Here is a 12,193-nt window from a genome sequence, read left to right on the forward strand (position 1 = left end):
CCACCTTAGAATCCTGCCTACTGCATGTAAAGAGTGCTTTGCAAAATTCAATGACATGATCGGGCTGAGATGTGTGCAAAGCATCAAAGTAACTGAGGAAGTGAACCAAGGATGCATCTTGGTGAATATTATTCAAGCATGACAGAATAGTCAAGCACACATGACGTGCGGTGTTTTAGGAACATCAGAGAAGTTTGCTTCTCTGGACCAGAGTGTGTAAGAGGAAGCATGTTAGGAGGTGAGTTCAGAAATGAAACAGTCTTGGAAGCTATTGTAAGGACGCCGGACTCATTGACTCTGAGTACAGCAGGGAGACATTTTACTCAGGATTGCAAGGACCGAGTCAGGAGAATAAAGAAGAATATGTTATGTGATTGCCTGGGGATTTCGAAAACCTTCCTGTTGCTCATAGGAGGTCATAAAATTTATACAGAGAACCATCAGCGTGAATGTCTTTTTTCCTCCAGTCCCAATCAACAACATTGGTACAGGGTCAGAGTAGGTGGAGGGGTCGATGCAATCAGGCTTGAGGTAATGCCAAGGGGAATAATGAAATGAGATAATGGCAGAGTAGACATAAGCAGAACAGAAATTAAATACACTGGAGTGATTAAAACAATTAACCATGGATTTTAAGCTGATTGATGAATGACTAAGTGAGACAAAAAGATGAGAGGTAGTCATATAGAGTGATCTGATGTATGAATATGGACTAAAACAGTTATCAAAAAATAGAAACATATGACAGATTTTGGATGTAAAGATTTAAAATGATAAAAATATGAATTTTCTAAAATTAATAACTGTCTCAGATGTAAAAATAATAAAATTAATTAAAATCACAGCAGTATTTTTACTTGGACAAATGGCCTGAAACTTTTATAGGAAAAGAGATACCTTCAACATGTTTAAAAGAGAAGAGTATTGATGGGTTAACTTTTATATCCAGAATCAATATAAAGACACTACAATCAGGTCAGTATTTTATTGGACTAGAAAAAGTTAGATCAGGGACACAGAAGATATTATTTAGAAATAGATAGCATTTATATGATAACATTATGTGCATACAAAAAGATTTTACACATTGGCAACAAGTTGGTAATCAACACAATAGATAAATGAGCCAGGGGTGTGAAAAGATTATTCACATGAGCAAATTTACATGTCTAAGAATGGGTATAAAGATGTTCAAGCTCCTTAGCAGTCATGGAAATGCTAATAAAATCAAAATTAGTTACCCCTGTCTCCCTGACAGGTAGATAAAAACTTAGAATGAGCACATCTATTGCCAGCATTTATTGCTAATACAGATGCACATTACAAAACTATTATTTAAAAACATCTGTACGGTAGCCCTTATATTTATTAAATTAAAAATGCATTTACCCCATAACCCTACTCCTATTTCTAGTCCAAGAAATAAAAGTTCTTAAAGTTATACATGGACAGATATTTGTTACAACATTTTGCACAATCTCAAAAATAAGTAAGCAAAGTAAATACCCAGCAATGAATGAATAGAAAAATAAAATTATGTGAGAGTTAGACCAAGGGATATTGTATAGCCTTTAAAAATGGATGTAAAAAATCCACTTGGACTGGGGAGTATTTTAAGTAAAGCTAATTCTGAAAAACAAAATAATAAAATATATTTTTATATTTAATACATATTTATTGGATACATGTTCTAGATCCACATTGTTCAATAATTTAGCCTATAAAAATGCTAAGAAAAATGTTTACAATGTAATCTAATTTTCAAAAAATAAACACAAAAAATATTCTTAGGGATGAGTATGTATTCATATGTATACCTTTAGATATGCTTTTTTATATCTAAATACACATGGAGAAATGTATCTTTCAACTTGAGTCGCCTGGCTGGGTGAAGGACATTGACAACACAATGTAGAAAGTAGCACATTTGCAAAAGTGGAAAATATTTTTTAATGTACATATCTAAAAATAGCATCATAAAATTATATTTATGCATTTATATAAAATAGTACATTTTATGCAAAAATAAAATGATTTTAGAGAATAAGAAAAAAGAGCACAATGGGATGATTTCCACTTTAGTCTTAATTTATGACAATTTTGGCATGGGAAAGATATGGAAACATATTTTTTCCCAGATAGCTATAAACTGCAAAACAAAAAGCTTAGTTCTGTTACTAATAATACCTATCTCAGAAATTATGAGCATTGTGACTTCATAGGTATATGGGTATTTTTTCTTTTCCATATAGCTGTGAAAAAAATTCAGTTTTTATTTTATGATAATGTAGAAATTATAAGCATGATATTATTTCAGTGAGAGACCATTCATAATGCATGATTTTTAACGTTTAATAGATTTTTATGCCCTGTGGTTTAAAGGGAGTAACCATGCACATTGAGAAAGCAAGGAGAAAGATGCTTTTATTTCAAATGGATAGAAAAAAATGTGATTTCACATATTTCTGTTCAAGAAAAATTAGATACAATAAAGTCTTATTAAAAGGAGCATAGAAGAGCCAGCCATGATGGCCTAGTGGTTAAAGTTTGGCACCACCACTTTCGTGGCCCAGGTTCGATTCTGGGTCGCAGAACCACACCGCCTGTCTGTTAGTTGTCATGCTGTGGTGGCTGCTCACAAAGAAGAACTAGAAGGACTTAAAACCAGGATAAGGGGGCTTTGTGGAGGACAAAAAATAAAAAGAGGAAGATTGGAGAAAACTTGAGAGATGTTTAATTCAAACTACTGCCTCTGAGAGGGGAGGCCTTTGTGACTTATTCTGAAAACAGCATCTCCCTCTTTTATTGAAGATACTGCATTTTCCAAGGGGATTGCAAAAAGTGAGGGTGGTTCCTTCTCATAACAAATCCAAATGCTTACTTTCTAAAGCTCATTTTCGCTGGAGAGTAATCATCCTTCATCTAAATATAAGTCTGCTTTCCAGTACTGGATATAAAGTGGTAGCTTGGTTCAGAGGAAGCCTACCTCTGAGAAAATTGATAAAATCTGAATAACATACAAAATACCACCTTTTGAAAGGATTAAAGCACAGCAATCAAGGCAGCAATGATGGGCATGGTGAGTAGGGATGGGGCACGATGCTGAAGAGGAGTAAAGTGATTTACTGATTGAGACAGCCTGATGTTCTCTGCCAATTTTCCTCTTCAAGAATTTGCCAATGTGTAAGCTCTGAAGGTGTAGAAGTTTAGTAGACAGTGACAGCTCAGAGCCTTTGGCAGTCTCCCCAAAACAGAGAGACAGACATCGGTGTTCAGAGCTATTCAAGCCAGTCAAGAATTAAAGGACCAGGATTTCAAAGAAAAATCTACAGAGAAGTGTACTTCAAATTTGAACCACTTTTTTTCCTTTGAGCATATGCTTAAAAGCAAGTGTCTGAGGAACAAAGAAGAAAGCCACAGATAAGAGACCAAAAATCTAAAAAGAGTTTTCAGTAGTGTTAAGGTATTGAGAAAACAAACAGCAAATGGAGTTTAAATCCTGCCAAGAAAGAAAAGATTGGAGCAAATACAGTATGAATAGTCCTTACAAAAACTGAAATGTAGCTTGGAAACATGCCAGGCCCTGATAAATCAAGATGATTTCCTTTACTCTGTCTTCTGTGTCTATATCTCTAACTATATCTCGACCTATCATCTATCTATCTATCTATCGACCTATCATCTATCTATCTATCTATCTGTCTGTCTATCTAATTTATCTACCTACCTACATGTTTACCTATCTATCTACATACCTACATTCCTCTCTATTTCATTTCTAATATAAGTGAGACACACTTGGGAAAATTGATTAATAAAGAAACTCTAGACCTGTGGTTTCACCATTGAAGTCTTAAAAATTTAGAGATGAAATGGGAGCAACATTTCTAAGACAAAAATACCTAATATTACTATCATTAGTATTATTATCTAAGAGTGATTCATAACTTGGAAGGCATTTTGGGATATCGTAGTACTGGGGAACATCCTTATGAATAATGATTTTGTTATGTAGTTATTTGATCAATTTTTATTTTTGATTCTTTTGAAGTTTTAGTAGTATAAGCCCTGGAAAAATAATAGTTTATTGCTTTACTATGACTAGAGAAGAAATATTCTATGAGAACAATCATTTAATAATTTTGACAGTGGGCTAGTGTTGCGCTGCTATATGTTTAGCATGGCTTTCAGTGTATTCACTAACTCTTTATAAGTTTTAAAATTATAAATTGACTTCTCTTAGTCCTTCACAACTTAAAGGAAAAAAGGGAATTTACATAAATTATTTTGACAGATCTGTGCTTGAGGCATATTATAGAATTGAGAGCTTTGAAAAATGTATATCTATTTGTGCAAAGGAATGTTTATTAACTAGTTACATTGAACTTTATGCTATTTTTAAATTCTAAACAGCAATCTTTTAGGTTTATGAAATAAAGATTTGTCAACCATAATTCAAATATCTATTTTCAGTGGTCTAAAGAAATCTAAGTAGAAAGAAGGCGAGGAAAATGAACAGTCAAATTTTAACACATAAGAATACTCTGCCCTTACTGTTTCGACCATATATATTATCTAACCCGAACACAAGAGTTCTAAATTTGCCAAATAGTAAATTCCTTTTTTCCAAAAGCTTCAAAAACACAGCAGGTTTATGTGGGGAAGGAAGTTAACAGGTCCCATTAAGCTTTTGCCATGAAGTTACATGACTCATGCTCCATGATTACCAATCAGATGCTCCATTCTAGGCCCCTTTACAAAGAAAAAAATCAAAATATTTGAGCACTGACAGCTGAGCTACTAACAAATAAACTTTATTTTTTTCTCTCATGTACAAGATTTCCTTTTTAATTAAAACAATAAAATGTTGGCAATCATCGCAGTTTGGGGAAGCTATTCAGACATTTCTGGTTTGACTGCTGGTAAATATATATGTTAACTTTACATTAAAATTTCATTTTCACTAGGAATCACGGCAAATGTGTGTTAATACTATTATAACTAAAATTATAACACCCCATTTCTTTATTTCTTTAAAAATCCTGAATCAATGTACATTTAGAGATAAAATTAACAAATCTAAGTGTATTTCCAAAAATATATATATATATATAATAATACATACCATATTCAGATGGAAATATGTTTTGTAATGCAATGATTCTCAAGAATTTTTGTTGATTGACTTTCTAAAAGGATGTGTCAGAATCTCTTCTGGGAAAAGCATGTTTAACTTTGAAAACAGTATGGGGCTTTGAGCTATCGAAATGATGGGTTTGTGGACATATTGTTTTAAATAAAAGGTTAACTTTCTCTGAATCAAAGGTGGGTGTGGGTCAAAAGAGAGATTGAGAATAACCGCTGTGAGAAATACTGTTTTACTGATTTGTTACAACTCAGCAAAACACTTTTGAATCCAATGATCTGAAAGGGCTCACTCAGTCTAATATGTACACATAAAAATTTCTCGAAGAACTCCCTAAATTAAAAATTGTAAGTAGAGTGAAAATAATTTGTTCATAACTGGACTGTAGAATGAAAACAATATTCGTTGCATTATTTTTAATATGAACATAAAAATACATAATAAGGCAATAAGTGATGTTCAGTGGAGTCCAATATTAATTTATAGGTCTTCTTCTCCAAGGACAGATAGGAGCCCTCTGGCAAAAAGATTGAAAAAAAAATCAGCTAAGTACCCCACTTTTCAGAGCTTCTTTTTCTTACATTTCTCAGTTTCTCCACTTTCAGCGGATCTTCTGAAGTGTGGACTTGTGGATTTGTTTTTCTTTATATCTACCAGTCTGTGTTGGGAAATTTATATCTATCTGTCTATCTATACTTTTATACATATAATTTTATATATATAACTTTTATTATATTTTATTAATATATTTATTATTATTACATATGTAAATTATATATATTTTTAAATCTAAGTTCCTTGTTATTAACATTACAAAATAATAATTTGATTTTGTTATCTTAACCTTACAAAACAGTAATTAACATTTATTGACCTCTATATGCCAGATCTTCCTAAGCAGTTTACGTAGAAGATTTAATGCTCAGAACAACCCTGTGAGACAGGTATTTTTATTATGATTCCCATTCTATATAAAAGAATTCCTTTACAATCAGTAAAAGAAATTGATCAGACTCACTCTAACTGGAAGCTGGGAGGGGTCACTTACACACCAGCTGTCTGACTCCTGCCCATTATAATCTGCATTACACAGCATTCGTTGACTTGAAATACAGATTTATTTTCTTTGAATTTTGTTCTGTATTTTTCAGATTCTGGCTGCCCTCCAGTGTGCACTACAAATTCCTAGCTCCCTGTTTGACTTGTTGACTGGGTCTGCCTCTCTTTATGCCAGCAATTCTCTGCCTCTGACCTCGCCACCCTTTGCCCGTGTCCATGCACTCTGCTGCACTGTGTTTCCTCTGTTGGCATCATTTTCCACATGAAAGCTTTACAAAAGAAAAACAAGGTCATATCACTGCTGGAGCCTGAACAAAAGAATCACAACCAGTGGCATAGTGGAGTGAAATGTCCTGTTGCACTTCATCTAAATGTTTAATGGTTCTAGTTGTTTATCAGAGGTTTACTCTAAGAGGCTGCAGAAATGCAGCTGACTACGAATTATATTTAATGAAAAACTCAGTAAGACAAAATACTACTATTCTCTCCAAATAGAAAAAACAAGTGGGGGCTGGTGGTAAGAGATGATTAGCTCATTTGTTTTTGCTTTTTGTAAAAATCTCATAAACTTTTTCTACTTTTAAAACAATATTCACTTCATTTTAATTGATATTAATATTTTCAGGGCAAAAATATTTCCATATTATCCAGAATAATATCATGCTAACTTCCATCTTTTGCATAAGTAAAATATAACTTAGCTTTCAATATTCATTTTAATATGGATTATCTTTAAAAATGATTCTGAATAAATTAAAACCAAACAAATGCATTAAAATTATTTGGTAACATCAACAGGTGTACGAAAAGATGCTCAACATCACTAATCATCAGAGAAATGCAAATCAAAACCTCAATGAGATATTTCCTCACACCTGGTGAAATAGCTATCATCAAAAAGTCAAAAGACAAGTATTGGTGAGGATGTGGAGAAAAGCGAACCCTGGTACACTGTTGGGAATGTAAACTGGGACAGCCACTGTGGAAAACACTATGAAGAATCCTCAAAAAATCAGAAATAGAACCATCATATGATGCAGCACTCCCACTTCTGGCATATATCCAAATGAAATCAAATTCCTATCTTGAAAAGATAACTGGACTGCCATGTTCATTGCAGCCTTATTCACAATAGTCAAGATAGGGAAACGACTTATGTGTCCATCAACAGATGAATGGATAAAGAAAATGTGATATTCTATATACATATACATAACGGAATATTATTCAACCTTAAACAAAAGGAACATTTGCAACAACATGTAGGAAACTGGAGGACATTATGCTAAGTGAAATGGGCCAGATACCAAACGACTAATACTGCATGATCTCATTTACATGTGGAATCTAAAAAACAGCAAACTCACAGTAACAGAGAGTAAAAAGGTGGTTTTTAGGGACTGGAGGGTGCAGGCAAAAAGGGAGATGTTAGTCAAAGGGTACAAAGTTTACAAAATGAAGTAGTGCTGGAGACAATGTACAGCATGGTGATTACAGCAAATAATAAGGTACATTTGAAATTTGCTAAGAGAGTAGATCTCAAGTCTTCCCACCACAAACACACGAAGAAAGGGTAACTACCTGAGGTGATGGATATGTTAACTAACTTGATTGTGGTAATCATTTCACAGTGTGTGAGTGTATGTATACATGCATCTACACATTTAGTGCATACATTTAGACTTTAACTCTATAATTTAAATATAGATGCTGAGAATCTGAGTTTCGATTGAGTTTTCCAACAAATGGAATGTTTTATTCGTAGTCCACAGTGAATAGGATGCAACAATTTTCTTCTGTGAAGTCTCTGTCTCGAACATCTGCCAGCCAAGCTTTCATGACACTTTAGTGCAGCTCCATTATTAATCATGTTTAAATCACTAGCTCCTTTCTCGAGGATTCTGATCTCTATCACAGAACCATTGCAGAATAGTTACCAAAATTAAAGAGTAAAATTTACTTGATTTATAAGACAACAACGAAACTTCAAGCTAGGGGCAAAGATAGGCAACAAAAATAAAAGGAAATAAGAAAGGAAAGGAAAGAAGATAAAGAAAAGAGATTAAAAAAGAACACAAATGCCTACCTTCTTTACTTGAAGAACAAATAATTTTCTAGACATGCATGGGATAATTTAATATGGAGTAATATGATTTTAGGATAATTTCCTTAGTTAAGTATTTAATGCTTTATTTTCTTTGGAAAAAAACATCTGGTGTTAAATGCCTTCATTTGATATCTGACTTCAGGTACCTAGTTGTAAATATACAATAATGGCCAGAGCTACCATTGCTCTTCGTATCATTTGATTGCCCATATTGTGATAAATACTCATTTTATTTTTAAATCTGCTTTTTAAAATTCCACTCCTTCCTATATTCTACTAGTTCTCAGATGAAACTAATTATAATCTATAACTAAGCTCAGAGACTGAATACCATTAAATACTACAATGTTGTTGATTTAAAATAAATCATCATTGGGGCCTGCCCAGTGGCTTAGTGGTTAAGTTCGCACACTCTGCTTCAGCGGCCTGGTGTTCACAGGTTCGGATCCTGGGAGCAGACCTAGCACCTCTCATCAAACCATGCTGTGGTGGCATCCCACATAAAATAGAGGAAGATTGGCACAGATGTTAGCTCAGTGACACTCTTCCTCAAGCAAAAAGAGGAAGAATGGCAACAGATGTTAGCTCAGAGCCCATCTTCCTCACCAAAAAAGAAAGAAAGAAAGATTAAATAAAATAAATCACATTATTTTTCCAAAGTGTAAGAAATTCAACTCTTTCCAAATATTCTTTAACCAACACTTTGTCTATTGCCGGGGTCCAGCCCCACCTGGAACAGGGTCTCCTGAGGGGTGGATGGCGTCGGCGAAGGAGGAGGCAGTGAGACAAGGAGTTTGGTGTCCAAGTCTAACTTTATTTTGTGTATGTATATTTTATATAGGGCTCAGGATATGCAAGGATGATTTCATGAAACAGTCCCAGTACATATTTTTGGCTCGCGTAAGCGGGTTTTTGCAAGGTAGACAATAGTCCTAAGAGCAATTGATTGCAAGGTAGACAATAGTCCTAAGAGCAATTGATTGTGTGTAGGTCTGGGGGGAGTCAAGTTTCTGCAATCCTTTACTTCAAGGAGGCCACCCCCAGGAGCCTCCTGACTCAATGAACTGTGGCAACCACCGTCCTCCTAGAGAGATCTGTGGGGGCTACAGATTTCTTTGTTCCCTCTCCACTCCCACCGCTTCACCCGACCAAAGGACGGGTCAGAATGTTCTTTCTCTAGAAGATGTTTTTCCCCAGAACTTTCCCTAGAATATTGCATTGTATCATTCTCATTCCCAGGGCCGGGCTGACTTCCCCTGAAATAATCCCAGGTGCAGAACAGAGTGAGCAGAAGCAGGAAAGTCAGAAGTACCAGCGAGACTTGTTGCAGGGGCAGCCTGGTAGACTCCCTTGAGGGTCTCCGTGCGTCCCCTCATCTCTCTCCCGGACCGTGTCACAAGGCAGAGGCTTAACTTGTAGGCTGACGGCTCCCAGCAGTCTAGGAAAATTTTTGTATTTGCAAATAATATCATTTCTGTCTTATTTTTTAAAAAGAGACTTTGAGAGTGAAATGAGGAAAAAAGAGGAAATGGAGAACTTCTACTTAAAAATAGAAGACAAGTTGAAGCAGCTTTGAACCACCTGGCTATTTCAAATGATGTATCAATATTATGTCATCCAGCCATTGCATGACTCACGTCAGATAAAAGTGTGATCAGAGTTCAATGTTCCTGAAATCGCCTTTCCTCCAAAACCGGGGAAAATTACCACTCACAAGACCAGACTTCTGAGGTGGCATTTGAAGCTGCTGTCCATGTATGTTGAATACTTTTTAAACATTCCTGCAAATGCAGAAGAAAAGTGCTTCATATCACAAATAGATAACAAAAATTAGATAATTATATGTACATCTTTTTTCTCAGTAGTTTCAGTCCAATTGTTTTTCCTGAAAATGAACTGGGTAGATGTTCCTAATGAGACTATGCAAATATTTACAACCTTACTAATGTATTATTATATTTGAATACTTTTATTCTTATTAGCATCTGAATTATATAAATAATATTTATCAGTGTGAGAGAGAAAGATTGAGAAGGAGAATAAGTTTTATCTCATGGATTTTGTGGTTCAGGATTTGAGAAGTGGGTTAGCTGGGTGGGTCTGGCTTGGGATCTCTTTAGCAGTTGCGGCTGAGATGTCAGCCAACACTGGAACATCTACTTCCAAGATGGTTGTGGTGCTAGTTGATGACTGGAGGCCCCAATTCTTTCCCATAAGCGACTCTCCATGGCTACTTGAGCAACCTCAGGATATAGTGGCTGATTTCCCACAGACTGAAAAATCCAGTATTGAGATGCCCAAGTTGCAATGCTTTTATGCCCTAGCCTCAGATCATACAACCATATTCCACAGTCACCTGTTGGTAATAAGGTCAGCCCCATTCAACACGGGAGGGAACTTCAAAGGAGCATGGATATCAGGAGGCTACGATCGTTGGTGGCTACGTTGGAGGCTGGTTTTCACAAAGATAAAGATCTTTGAGGTGAGGAAGAAACCTTCTTAGGGAAGGGAAACAGCATGTAGAAAGGCTATGAAATGGCAGAGGATTTGGCATATTCAAAGTAGATACAAATACAGGAGAGTGAGCACTGAAGAGCAAGGTGTAAGATGAGTTGGGAAGGGAGACGGGGCCAGATCGTGTAGCAACTTGTACACGTGGTAAAAATTTTGGTGCTTATCCTAACTGAAATGGAAATCCATTGAAGTGATGTGATTAAGAGAGTGAGATAATATGAGTTGACCTTTTCAAAGATTCCTTTGATGGCTGAGCAGATACTAAATCATAGGGAATGAGGGGGAAAGCACAAAGACTAAATACAGTCAATATACTACTTACAATAAGAAATCTGAAATGAAGTGTTTCCCTGAAGAAGTAAAATTCTAGTAGTTCATTAAAGACATCTTTATTTCTAAGAGCTAGTATGGCCTCTATACTTATAGGAGTCTCACTGACGTTCATCCCTGAAATTCTTTATGTTTAACTCTCTTTTTGAGGAGAGATGCTAATGCATATATTTAGATTGCAATAAAACAGGGCCAATGTTCCTTACTTCAAATATTACAAAGTAATTTTCCACTCATCTTCTCACTTGCATATAATTACATGAACACAGCTTTCCTAACCTTCCCAATGCTTAGATACATTGATTAAATTTATTTCCTTTGCCCACATGGCTCTTCTTTTCCCTTATATTAAATATACTCAAGATCGGTATCTGCTTCTAAACCTTTGTCAAGTTCTCCTTGAATCCTGTCGAAACTCATAGAGTCTCCACCACTTATCCCTAGATCTTATGACAACATTTTTGTAAAACTAAGTCATTAAATTTATATCGATCTTAGTCTCTGAAAATTAAGGGGTGGAACTGAAAATCTACAGCTATAGAGAAACAACAGAGCTATTAGACAGTAAGAAAAGAAATACGATACTCAACAATTTTTCAGGGGCAGGCCCAGTGGCACAGCGGTTCAGTTCCCACGTTCCCCTTCGGCGGTCTCGGGTTCGCCGGTTCGGATCCCAGGTGCAGACATGGCACCACTTTGCAAGCCATGCTGTGGTAGGCATCCCACCTATAAAGTGGAGGAAGGTGGGCATGAATGTTAGCTCAGGGCCAGTCTTCCTCAGTAAAAAAGAAGAGGATTGGAAGCAGATGTTAGCTCAGGGCTAATCTTCCTCAAAAAAAAATTAATTAAAAAATAAATAAAAAATAAAAACTTTTCAGAAAACTTTAAAAAGCCACTTAGAAATAGTTTGCCTTATGTCATTATATCTCGAAGATTTTGATAAGAACGTTATAGAGAATTCTGTTGTATGATAAAAATACTGTAATAAAACAGCTGGGAAGAAACATTGTCTTTTCTATGCCTACAGCATGTAAACC

The sequence above is a fragment of the Equus quagga genome, chromosome 21 (genome assembly GCF_021613505.1).
Source record: "Equus quagga isolate Etosha38 chromosome 21, UCLA_HA_Equagga_1.0, whole genome shotgun sequence".
Taxonomy (NCBI): Eukaryota; Metazoa; Chordata; class Mammalia; order Perissodactyla; family Equidae; genus Equus; species Equus quagga.